Genomic DNA, 11,422 nt, shown 5'->3' with positions numbered 1-11,422 from the left:
AACAAACAAAAGAAAGAAACCTTTTATTTGTGTATTTTCACTGTTAAAGTCCTGGTTTGGTTTGAACAAGACTGTCTGTTAACCCTTTGACTTTAAGAGAGTGCTTAACTTCCCCTTGTTTCCCAGAAGAACAAATTCTGTCTTGGAAATCAAGGGACCTGAGTTCTAGTCCTGTCTCTCTAGGAGCATGGACTTGCTTTACTGTTTGGGACCAGTAGAATGAGGTTACTGGAAAGGATGATATCTAGGGTCTCCTTGCATGCTAAAAATCTGTGATGATAAGAAAAATATTACATTGGACCTATCATTTTGAGGTATTTGAATCCCCAGTTTCTATAGTACAGTAACAGATCCTTAATGAATGCTTGTTGATTGACATTTACAGCCTTCATATTAGATAAGAGCTAGCATTAATATGGGGAACCTAGATGTCCCCATGGATAGCCTGTTGGGACTGGGATCATGAAGCCCTCAGTTCAAACCTAGACTCAGTCACTTGCTAGCTGTGTGATCCTGAGCAAGTTATTTAATCTTGTCTGCCTCAGTTACTCATCGTAAAATGAACTGGAGAAGGAAATGGGAGCTAACTGCAGTACTTTTGCCAAGAAAACCCTGAATGGAGCCAGGAAGAGTCAGGCATGACTTAACAATAACAACAAAAACATTCCTATATTTCTTTAAGCATTTACAATGTGCTTTACATATTCAGTTCAGTTGATCTTCCCCTGAACCCCGGGTCAAGTAAGAGAGGTTGAGTGCATGACCAGCCCAGGATTATACAGTTAGTGTCTTAACATTTGAACTCAGGTCTTCGTGATCCTAGATCCAACAGTCTCTCCACTTTACCACCTAGCCCAGATCTTGTATCACCTCTCTTAATGTTAGAGAAAAGTGTTTTGGTTTTAGTAACTTCTTCATCCTTTGAAGACCTTGTCTCTTTCGTTGTAGGACTCAAATCTTTGTTTTAAATGTGAATTTAAATAAGCAGTCCCCCTGATGAGGTAGAACAAGGTGGTGATCATCCCATTTTGCAGATGGTTAAACTAGAATACTCACAAGAGCTACCCCATCCCCTTCACTTCTCCAAAGTTAGCCAGTGACCCCTAGGAAGAAGATCCTCCATCCCTTGTCAAACAGATATCCAATCAGTGAGCACTGGCTGTTATTCCCAGATACACTTAAAGAAAAGATTCTCAGTAGAACTCACAGTTCCCTTCTCCAGTCTCTCTGGGAATGAAAGATACTGATTTTCCTAACAGCGCTGCCATGGTTTACTTTAACTTGTCAGCCCTGAAAATGAATCGAGTGTTTATTTGAAAAAGTGGCTCCAGGCAACAGCTCGCATGATGGTTGGATTTGCCAGAGATTGTTTTTATTTTGTATGGATGCACTTCAGACTTTGCTCGTATTCAGTCAGTTTGAGATCTTCTCTGATAGCCATGTCGGGGCTACTCAAAAAAAACTCTGACCCTCTTGGTGTGGCGATGGTGTTTGAACTGTGCCAGAATCATGTCCTAGTCTCCTCAGTTGTTTTTTGGGAATGTGGACACCATTATCCCTGTCTGATTGACATATTTGTAGCATGGGATATTTAGAGTCAGAAAAACTGGGATGAAATTCATTCTTTTCAACTTCTTATCTGTGAACCACAGGTGAGTCACTTCCTCTTTGTGGCTCTCAGTTTTCTCATCTGTAAAATGAGGGAGCTAGACTACATGATCATTAAGTTACCTTATTTTTTTTCTTTTTGGACAGAGCACTGGGCCTCTGGTCAGGAACAAATCCAGCCTCAGATACTTACTAGCTGTGTGATCCTGGGTAAGTCATTTAACCTATTTGTCTCAGTTTCCTTATCTGTAAAGTGAAGGTAACAATAGTATTTACTTCCCAGGGTTGCTATGAGAATCAGATGAAATAATAATTGCAATTCATACATTGCCTAGCATATAATAAATGTTATATAAATGTTAGCCAGTAGTAGTAGTAATAGTAGAAGTAGTAGTAGTAGTAGTAGTAGTAGTAGTAGTAGTAGTAGTAGTAGTAGTAGTAGTAGTAGTAGTAGTACTATCTTGGGTCCTATGGCAGCACAGGGTCCCTTTTCCGACTATTTTTAAATGCATAAAATACACGGGCTTAAAAAGGAAACTAAATTATATTGAAATAAAAGATATATTTTATTTCCCACTGAAGTTCACAAATTTCCACATCCCCCCAAATCTTTCCAAAGACCCTGGGTTAAGAAACCCTTTTCTAAACTCTTATCCTTTGATTCCACAGTATCTTTGGACTAAAAAGACAGGAAGCAGCCCCTGAGGGCTATGATTAGATTTGACAAATTCCCTACAGCTTGAAAAGGAGGTCTAAGGAGCCATCTATTTGGTGGGATTTCACAAAGGCCACTCTCCCCCACTCTTTCTGCTTTGTAATTCCTTTGCTGAGACAAGAGATTCCAGAGGTAGAGAGTCATCCATTCTAAGGAAGGAGACTTTACATACTTTTAACAGATCAATAGTTCTAGAGTAAAAAAAAAAGTCAGTCATTTCTGTGTTAATGAGAATGAATGCTTCAGCTCTTTTGGGAGTAGGGGATTGGAGAGGGGGATGGGAAGAGGAGACTTGAAGGAATTAGAGAAGATAAGAGGCAGAGAAGATAAGAGAAGAGAAAAGGACTGAGAGATAATCATAATGAAAATAGTAACAAAAGTAGCACTTATGTGGAACTTTAAGATTTGGAAAGCACTTTACGTATGTTAAATCATTTGATTTGGAAGACTGGGATTGGGGGGAGTTGATGGGGGAGAATGGGTAATAAATACACACACACATACACACACATGCACATACACATACACACACACATGCACACACGCATGCACATGTGCACTCCTTTCAAACAGTTTTGTCCAGGGTCTTGTCAGATTTTTTTTCTTCTCTTTTAGCATCTTGGCACTGTAATAGAAAGATCTGTTCTTCAAGCAGGGACACCCTGAGTTCAAACTCTACTTTATATAAGTAACATGTATATGTGATTCTGGGGCACTCAGCCTTTCTTAGCCTCTGTTTCCCCGGTACAAAATATGGAATATAATTGCACCCATTTAACAGGAAACTTGGGGGGTGCAGTGGATAGAGTGCCAGGTCTGAAGTCAGAAAGACCTGAGTTCAAATTTCACCTCAGACATTTACTAGTTGTGTGATCCTGGACAAGTCACTTAGCTCTGTTTGTCTCAGTTTCTTCATCTGTAAAATGAACTGGAGAAGGAAATGGCCAACCTCTCCAGTACTTTGCTAAGAAAATCCCAAAAGAGGGCCACAAAAAATCAGACACAACTGAAACGACTGAACAGTAACCGCAACAAAACGAGGTGGGAGTGTCAGGGGTTCAAAAGAGAGAGTGTGTAAGGTGATTTGCAAACTTCAAGTCACCATGAACATTAGCCACGATTGTTTTCTTGCTAGAGGGCATCTAAAAAGAAGAGACATTTGCAGCAGAAGACTGAATCTCCAAGTGAAGCCAGTAGAACAATTTAGAAAATCCAATTCAAGATGGTCAGGGAGAAGGAATGTGGAAAGGGGAAGGATGTCCTTGGCTTCCCTATCTGTGGCTTCACATCTGTTTCTGAACACTTTTGCCAGGCTATGGAGGTGCTGAATTTCCACTTGCCAGAAGTCAGAGGTGATGGAATGAGGGAGATCAGTGTATAATTGTATCCCCCTGTAGAGCATTTTACTGCTCACCCTGCTGAGCTCAATGAACATGCTGTCTCATGCTGCTTCAGAGCAGCTGATGCCTAACTGTAATTATACTTGTTCTGTTTGCTAAATAAACAACAGGCCCTGATGACTCACAGTTGCTGGGCACTTAAAAAAAATACTTTCTTAACCTAGAAGATTTAAAAAAAGAAGTCAGGGAACTACAGTATGAAAAACTAGGAAGCTGCCAACTCTCTCATTCAAAGGTCAGGAATTTTTTTCTCTCCCTTTGCTGTGGCTTTGGATTACGGGGATGGTATGGACATGCTGTCCATCCATCAGTGAATGAACAGTTCATGATGGAAGCCTACTATATACTCACACTTTGGAGGACACACAGAAATTAAAGACCTGACACCTTCCCTCAGAGAAGTGAGGTACGCATTGTAATTGTTGTAGGATTTAGAGAAGGGGGAGACCAATGAAGACTGGAGCAGTCAAGGAGAGCTTCTTGGAGGAGATGAGAAGGTAGGTGGGACTTTTGGAAGGGCCATCAGAATGTAGGCAAGTTGTACAACAAAGTGAATATGGTAACAATGAGTAATGATGATGATAATTGACGTAAACAATGATGATTAACTATCCTGATTATGATAATATCATGATTGTGACAATTTATCTAGTGCCTTTAGAATGGAGAAGAGTTTTACTAAGAAAATTTCACTTGATTTTGTTGCAGAGAAGTAAGGCGCCAAGGTAGGCATGAGTAAGAGCGATTCATGAAATGGATACATGAAGAGTCAACTTGATATAACAGAAAGGGCTGCGCACCTAGCGCCATACAGGAAAGACCTGTGTAGGAATCCTGCCTCTGACACATGATGACTGTGTGACTACACACCAGTTGTTTGGTGATTTCCTCATCTCTAAAATGGGGATTATCAAACCTGTTGACCTACTTCACAGAGTTGTGAAGATGAGATGAAATAATGTATGTACAGTGCTTTGAAAGCCCTAAAGTGTTAGGTAAATATGAGTGAAAATGATTATCTATAAAATAAGAGGATTGGGCTAAGATAATCTTTAAGGTCCCTTCCAGTTCTACATCCTGTAGATCTCTCTAGTATACTCTTCACCCCTTTGCTTGAGAAATCATCCTAATGCAACACTTTTTTTCTTACTTTAATATAATATTTTGTTTTTCTCCCAATTACATGTAAAAATAATTTTTAAACTTTTTTCTCCCAAGTTTTGAGTTCCATGTTATACTTCTCCCTCCCTCTCCTTCTTCCTTCCCTAAGATGGCTAGTAATCCAACATAGGTCATACATGTGTAATCATATAAAACACCAATGCACCATTTGGATCATGCCATTCTGATAGATCATATATATGTATGTATATACATATATATAGGCAACCTTCAGTCACCTCCTATTAATCTCCAAATAAAATATAAACTCCTTAAACTATCATGAAGGCACTCAACAATCTAGCTCCAAAACACCCTTTCTAGCTCCTTTCCACATACTCTTTGTTACCAAAAAAAAAAAAAAAAAAGTATATTGTACACCATGAGTAATCTCATCCATGAGTAATCTCGTTATATCTTTGACACAATTCATTCTCCAGGCCTGGTATAGTTACTTCACAGCTTCGGTTATTTAGATCTCTTCCTTTCTTTAAACTGACTTCATGCCACAAAGATTTATACAATATCTACTATGTAGAAGGTACACGATGCACTACCATTTTATTAAGCACTCATTATGTTTAAGGGACCTCTTAAGAACTATGGAACAGTGAGAAGTATCCCTATATGGGAGAAAAAAAAAAAAGCATTTTATTGTTTTCTAAATCAAATCAAGACCTGGGTTCTACTTTCACATTTTAGACCTATTAGCCTTATGACTACAGGCAGGTCATTTAAGTTTTCTGAACTTTCTTATATAATACCTCCACCTACCTCATGGAATTTTTGTTGTGGTTTTGTGTTTTGGTCTTGATCTGGGATGTCAGCAGTGGAGGAAACTCCTTCTGTCAAAACAGATGAGCAGGTATTCTGTAACTTACAGACTCAGGGATCCTTAGTGGTGGAGGGTCAGAGAGCCTTGATGTGTTACAAGTGGGACATGAACCGAGTATTTCTGACTTGAAGGCTGACTATCCATTTGCTGTATCACATAGCCGCCTGGAAATCCCTGTGCCAGTGAAATCTTAGTTCTAATTCCCAAACCAAAATCAAAATAATTCAAGGACTATAGAAACATTCATAATTTCTTGTCACTGTTGTGAAGAGTTTTGTAAAACTTGAAGCATCAGATAAATGTGACACTATTATTAATTATTATTGTTATGGACAAGGACTTTCTTTTGCCTCTTGGCATCCCAGGTGCTTAGGACAGTGTCTGGAACACAGCGGGCGCTTCATAAAGGTTTTAACATTTTTATCATTGTCATTAAAAACTACATCCAAATGCATTCTGAGGGGAAAGTGAGGGAGTGGAGACTTTTGACCTCTCCAGACTTCTATTCATTCCGTGCTTTATTTTATATTTTAGCTCCTGCTCACAGTCCAGCTGTAATTCTAGAGTTTTGTTTTTTTTTTGCCACAGACATCATAGTTTCCTATGATTATTCAAATTCTAGAGCTTATTATATAAATGAAATTTCATAGCCAATACCTTTTAGTGCTCTACTTGTAGGTTTAATGCAATTTATCTCCCTTGGCTTATACTCAATTAACAAGCATTTAAATGCAAGCAAAGACAAAGACAATCCCTGCCTTCTAGGAATATCCCATCTAATGGGGGAAGAGGATGTCGTGGGTAAGATTATTAACTATTGAATTGTAAGAAAATTATTGACTATTTTATTGTTTGAATATGGCTTCACATGATAGATAAATAACCAGTCTTATTGCTTAGAGATCAGACTAATTTAATGCTTAACTCAGGATCCCAATTCAGGTCAATACCAGAAAACTTCAGGGGACCCAAAAATTTATGCTTGGAAGTTCCAGTTAATTTCCTGAGAAGTACATTTTAATTAATTTGTAATAAACAATTCATCTATGTGCCTTGTTTGGAAATGTATTTTGTATTAACCAATCAAATGAACTATTTCTTTGCTCCTTTGTTTGAAATGTATAGAATGTGTAGCTTTTAGAGGTGTGGGGCAGGGATAAGAGGAGCATAGAGCATCTATTTTGATTCTCCCCTCTACTGAATGACTTGATAACCTTCTTCCTAAATTTCTTCGGTTTGGGATTTGCTCTCAGCCAACAACATGTAATAGGGAGTTAAAAAGGTGAGGGAAAAAAAGAAGGGAGAGTAAGAGATACCAACTCAAGGAGTAGGGAGGATAATGGCAAAATTCAGAAAGTTGATTCTTTTAATGGGTAACATAAAGATACAGCATCCTAACTGATCACTCTAATATGCATTCAAGGTTGGACTATTTTCCACAAATTCTCCACTGGGAGTATCTCCTATTCTCTCACAAGTTGAAATTTGCATCATTACAAAATGAAATACAATCTGAGGTTTGGAGATTTTTTTTCTTAATTCATATTTTTTGATAACTGTATTTTGATATGTTTGGTTCCCTTTGTAATCTAATATGCTTTACTTTATGTATCTGAACACAATACTTCGAAGTATCCAAAGATTTCACCAGGCTTCTAAAGGTATCTAAGACACACACCACACCACACACACACACACACACACACACACACACACAGTAAGAACCTTTGTTGTAGAAAGATATAAAAAGGATTGCTCAGGGAAGGGATATCATTGTATTTGCAAATTCCCAAATATTTGGCGGAGGAAATCTGTTTCTAATTTGCACATCTATCTCTCAGAGGCTTGGAGTGGACACGCTCACTCTCCGAATTGTTCTGAGTGCCAACTTGGCCTGGGTCAGTGTGATATAAATCAAGAGAGACGACCTAAGGAAAATTAAATGGAAACATACTTATGTTTTCCTTCCCCCAATCAGATAGCTGCTGTCCCTCTGGATGGCAAGCGATGGACTCAAATGGAATTTGTCAGAATTGGCAACTGAGAGGCATTGCTTTATCCAACAGCCTTGTTTAAACTCCACATGACAACAGTTAGGCTTGTACGAGGGAGCAGTGCTTGGTTTGGAACCCTGGCATCTTTTGAACTTCTCTGTTTGAACACGCATCCCTTATTTTACGCCTTCAGCATACTCATGGAAAGTTTTATTCACTCATGTAACAAGCATTTATTTATTGTAGCTCCTACCATGTACAAAGCCCTATACATGTCAATCATAATTTATAAATACACATGGGCAACTCAGTGTTTAAAGCAGGAGTTCTTAACCTAGGGTCTGTGAATATTTCGGTTTGTTCATTTTGCAATGTTATATATTTTAGTTTATGCATTATTCTAAGAAGGGAACCACAGGCTTCACTGGACTACTAGAATAGTCCACGATACACAAAAGTTTAAGAAAGGGACCTTAGGAGAGATTTTCTTGTAAGTCGGATGAAGCTATATCTTCCTTATTTGCTTTTCTCGTAATCTGTGATCCTCTGATGAAGTTATCCTATTCCAACATGTATTATAATTATTTCTGTTCCTATCTAATTCCTCTATTTAGATCAGAGGTATCAAATTTGTTGCCTGAAGCAGAACAACAAAACTCTCCAGTGAAACCCAAACCAGATTAAAATGTAATTAGAAAATGTTTAACAAAATAACTAAAATTACCCATCAACTGGGGAACGGCTGAACAAGTTGTGGCATATGATTGTGATGGAAAACTACTGGGCTACAAGAAATGATGAGTTCGATGAACTTAGAAAAAATATAGACTTGCACAAAATAATGAAGAGTGAAATGAGAGAGCCAAGAGAATGTTGTATACAGTAATAACAATACAGTTTTGAGAACAACTTTGAGTGAATAAATAATTTTGATTATTATAAATGCTCCAATAAGCTACAAGGGATATGTGGAGGAAGATCTATACCCAGAGAAAGAACAGTATACATAGGATGATTGTACATACATACATACATATATATACATTTGTGCTTAATGGTAGCTGATTCTAGAAAGGAAGAATGTGGGAAGTGGGGAGAGGTAAGGAAAAAAACAAGGAAAAGGAAAAAAATGAAATTTACATGACAAAGCTATTATATATTTAAAAGAATAGTAAGTTGTATACAATAGATTTGCAGTTTTATATGCAATCTTTTTTATTATGCTGTGTTACAGAAATGCTTGTTTTATCCCATAAATTTAAAATAAAATTTAAAAAGCAATATAACATAGTTATGGTTTTCCAAATTAATCTGTGGCCCATTTCTATTTTAGTCTGATTCCACTGATTTAAACTATAAGCTTCTTGAAAGCAGAAGGTATGTATTATTCATTTTTGCCTCTTTTCTTGGCATAGGACATTGTGTAGTCAATGCTAAGTAACTATGTCTCAGATGTATAGTATAGACTAAGATAAAGAATGCTTGTTGAGTGTAAGAGTTGCTCCTTCATTTGTCTGTTTTGTTTGGATTTTTGTGCATTGGATTTTCTTAGATTGGTGACTCTTCTGTATTTATTCTTTTCCTCTTTCATAAGAAAAGAAAAATCTTTCAAACTCAGGGTTGATAGCTTCCTAAACCTGGGGGGACTATAAATTCAATTCAATAAAGCTTTCTCAAGTTCCTACACTGTGGAAAACACTGGGCTCAGGGCTGGGGATATAAAGGCAAAAAGATAACATCGTCTTTATTCGCAAGAAGTTTCCAATCCAAAAGTGGGGGGGGGGTGCCATGTGCCCAAATAAGCGTAACACAAAATAGTACAAGATGGGGGAGATCCAGAGAGATCTAGATGAAATTATTTAGGATAGGGGTGGGGAACTTGTTGCCTTGATACCACATGTGACCCTCTAGGTCCTCAAGTGTGTTCCTTTGACTGAATCCAAACTTCATAGAACAAATCCCCTTAATGAAAGGATTTGTTCTGTAAAACTTGGACTCAGTCCAAAGGTCACACTTGAGAATCTAGGTCCCCGTACCACATGAGGTTCGCATGAGGTCATACAACATATGGCCTCAAGGTCACAGATTCCCCATCCCTGAAGAGAATGTGATGATGAGGAGATTATATTCAGCTGAGACAATAAATAAAAGCGTGATGGAAAAAGTGGGACCTAAGAGAAAGATTTTAACAGGTGGAAAGGAGGATTGTTTGTGTTCCAGATATAAGAGAAAGCTTGGATAAATGCACAGAGATGGGAGAATGCAGCATGAAAATGAGGAAGAACTAGTAGCCCAATGTGTCTAGAACATCAGGTACATGAAAGAGAGCCATGTAAAATAAGGTTAGGAAAGTTAATTTGGATTTTGATTGTAGAAGGTCTTGGATATCAGACTAAAGGACTGGTATTTTGTCCTGCATCCAATGGGGAGCCAATGGAAGTTTCTTAGCATGAAAGTGACATGATGAGAATTATGTAATAGGATGTAAAAGAGGGCTTAGAAGAGGAAAGGCTTGAATCCTGCCTATCAGGTATAAAGCTCAATATAAGAAGAAATTTACTAACAACGAATGCCCCCTAAATGTGAGTAGAGCTTCCAAGGGAGAAAGTGTGCTATGTCTTCAAACAGAGGCTGGATGACTGCTTCTCAGGTATGTTGTAGAGGGGAGTCTCATTCACATTCAGATATAGGTTGAACTGGATCTACTCTGAGGTCCTTTCTGATCTAATATTCTGAGATTCAGTTTTTTAAGCTTTAAGTTTTGTAAACTTTTACAGAAGTCCAGAAAGACGTGACAAAGTTGTGCCTCTCTCTCAAAATACAGCCTCTGTTATTGTTAGGAAAGCCAGCCCATTTTATCGTCTCATTAGAGCACTCTGGTAGCACAGGTGGTCAGGGATGAAGTTTGTCCTGAAGGCTGATGCCCAAGACATTAGCTATGTTGAAATTCTATTCCACCTAAAGGCTTGAGGAATCAGAAGGGGGTTTGACTAGCTCTATACCACAAAGAACAAGATGTTTGAAGTCACATCTGGAAACTCCCCAGGATGTGTCAAAGATAATGAGGATCTAATGTTGAGGAGGAGGGATTGAAGGAGTCATTGTATTCCAAGGTAAATTAATCTATGTTTATTTTTCTTTTTCTGTTCTCTGTACATCCATGGCACCATTGTTGTGCTTGCTAGGATCTCCTCTCATTCTGGGACTTTGCCACTGCTTCTGCCTGTGCACATAACATTTTCCAAACTATTACTTGACCATGTGGATATTGTGAGAGAACGATCACTTGCAGAAAGCATTGTAGATGCAATTACTCGTTCAGTAGTAGAGTTGGATGAGATGCACTCTCAAGATCCGTTCCAACTCAAAGATCTTGTTATAACTAGCAAACCTGATAGAGCAGAGCTGGATTATCTGCTACGGCAGAGGTGTTTTTAGGAATTTAGAGAAGAGAGAGGCCAATGGGATTGAAATTGATAGAATGGGTAGAATTAAATTACAACTAGAAGGATGATGGAGATTTGAGATATTTGGGGAAGGAAACGGAGGGAAAGAAAAAGAAGGGGAAGGTGAAGAAGGAGGACGGGAGAAGATTCTAGGCTGAATGACAAAAGTAAAAAAGGTAGAAATGCATATTTTGGGTGCTTGTTATGGTGAAGCTGTCCTAACTAGAGTAGGACAATTTGATAAATTAAGTTGATAAAGCAAG

The 11,422-nt window shown here is 38.1% G+C and overlaps 1 long non-coding RNA gene across 1 annotated transcript in view; it reads left to right on the top strand.

The window, feature by feature from the left end:
- Positions 1 to 1,262: 1,262 nt before the first annotated feature.
- Positions 1,263 to 11,422, top strand: part of LOC140522437 (uncharacterized) — a 60,985-nt gene continuing 50,825 nt past the window's right edge. Inside the window, exons 1-2 of the long non-coding RNA XR_011973346.1 lie at positions 1,263 to 1,652; positions 1,756 to 1,818. This is a non-coding gene — a long non-coding RNA (uncharacterized lncRNA). The remainder of the gene's footprint in view (positions 1,653 to 1,755; positions 1,819 to 11,422) is intronic.

This window comes from Notamacropus eugenii, chromosome 1 (assembly GCF_028372415.1).
Source record: "Notamacropus eugenii isolate mMacEug1 chromosome 1, mMacEug1.pri_v2, whole genome shotgun sequence".
NCBI classification, from domain to species: Eukaryota; Metazoa; Chordata; class Mammalia; order Diprotodontia; family Macropodidae; genus Notamacropus; species Notamacropus eugenii.
This window is presented reverse-complemented; position numbering and strand designations above follow the sequence as displayed.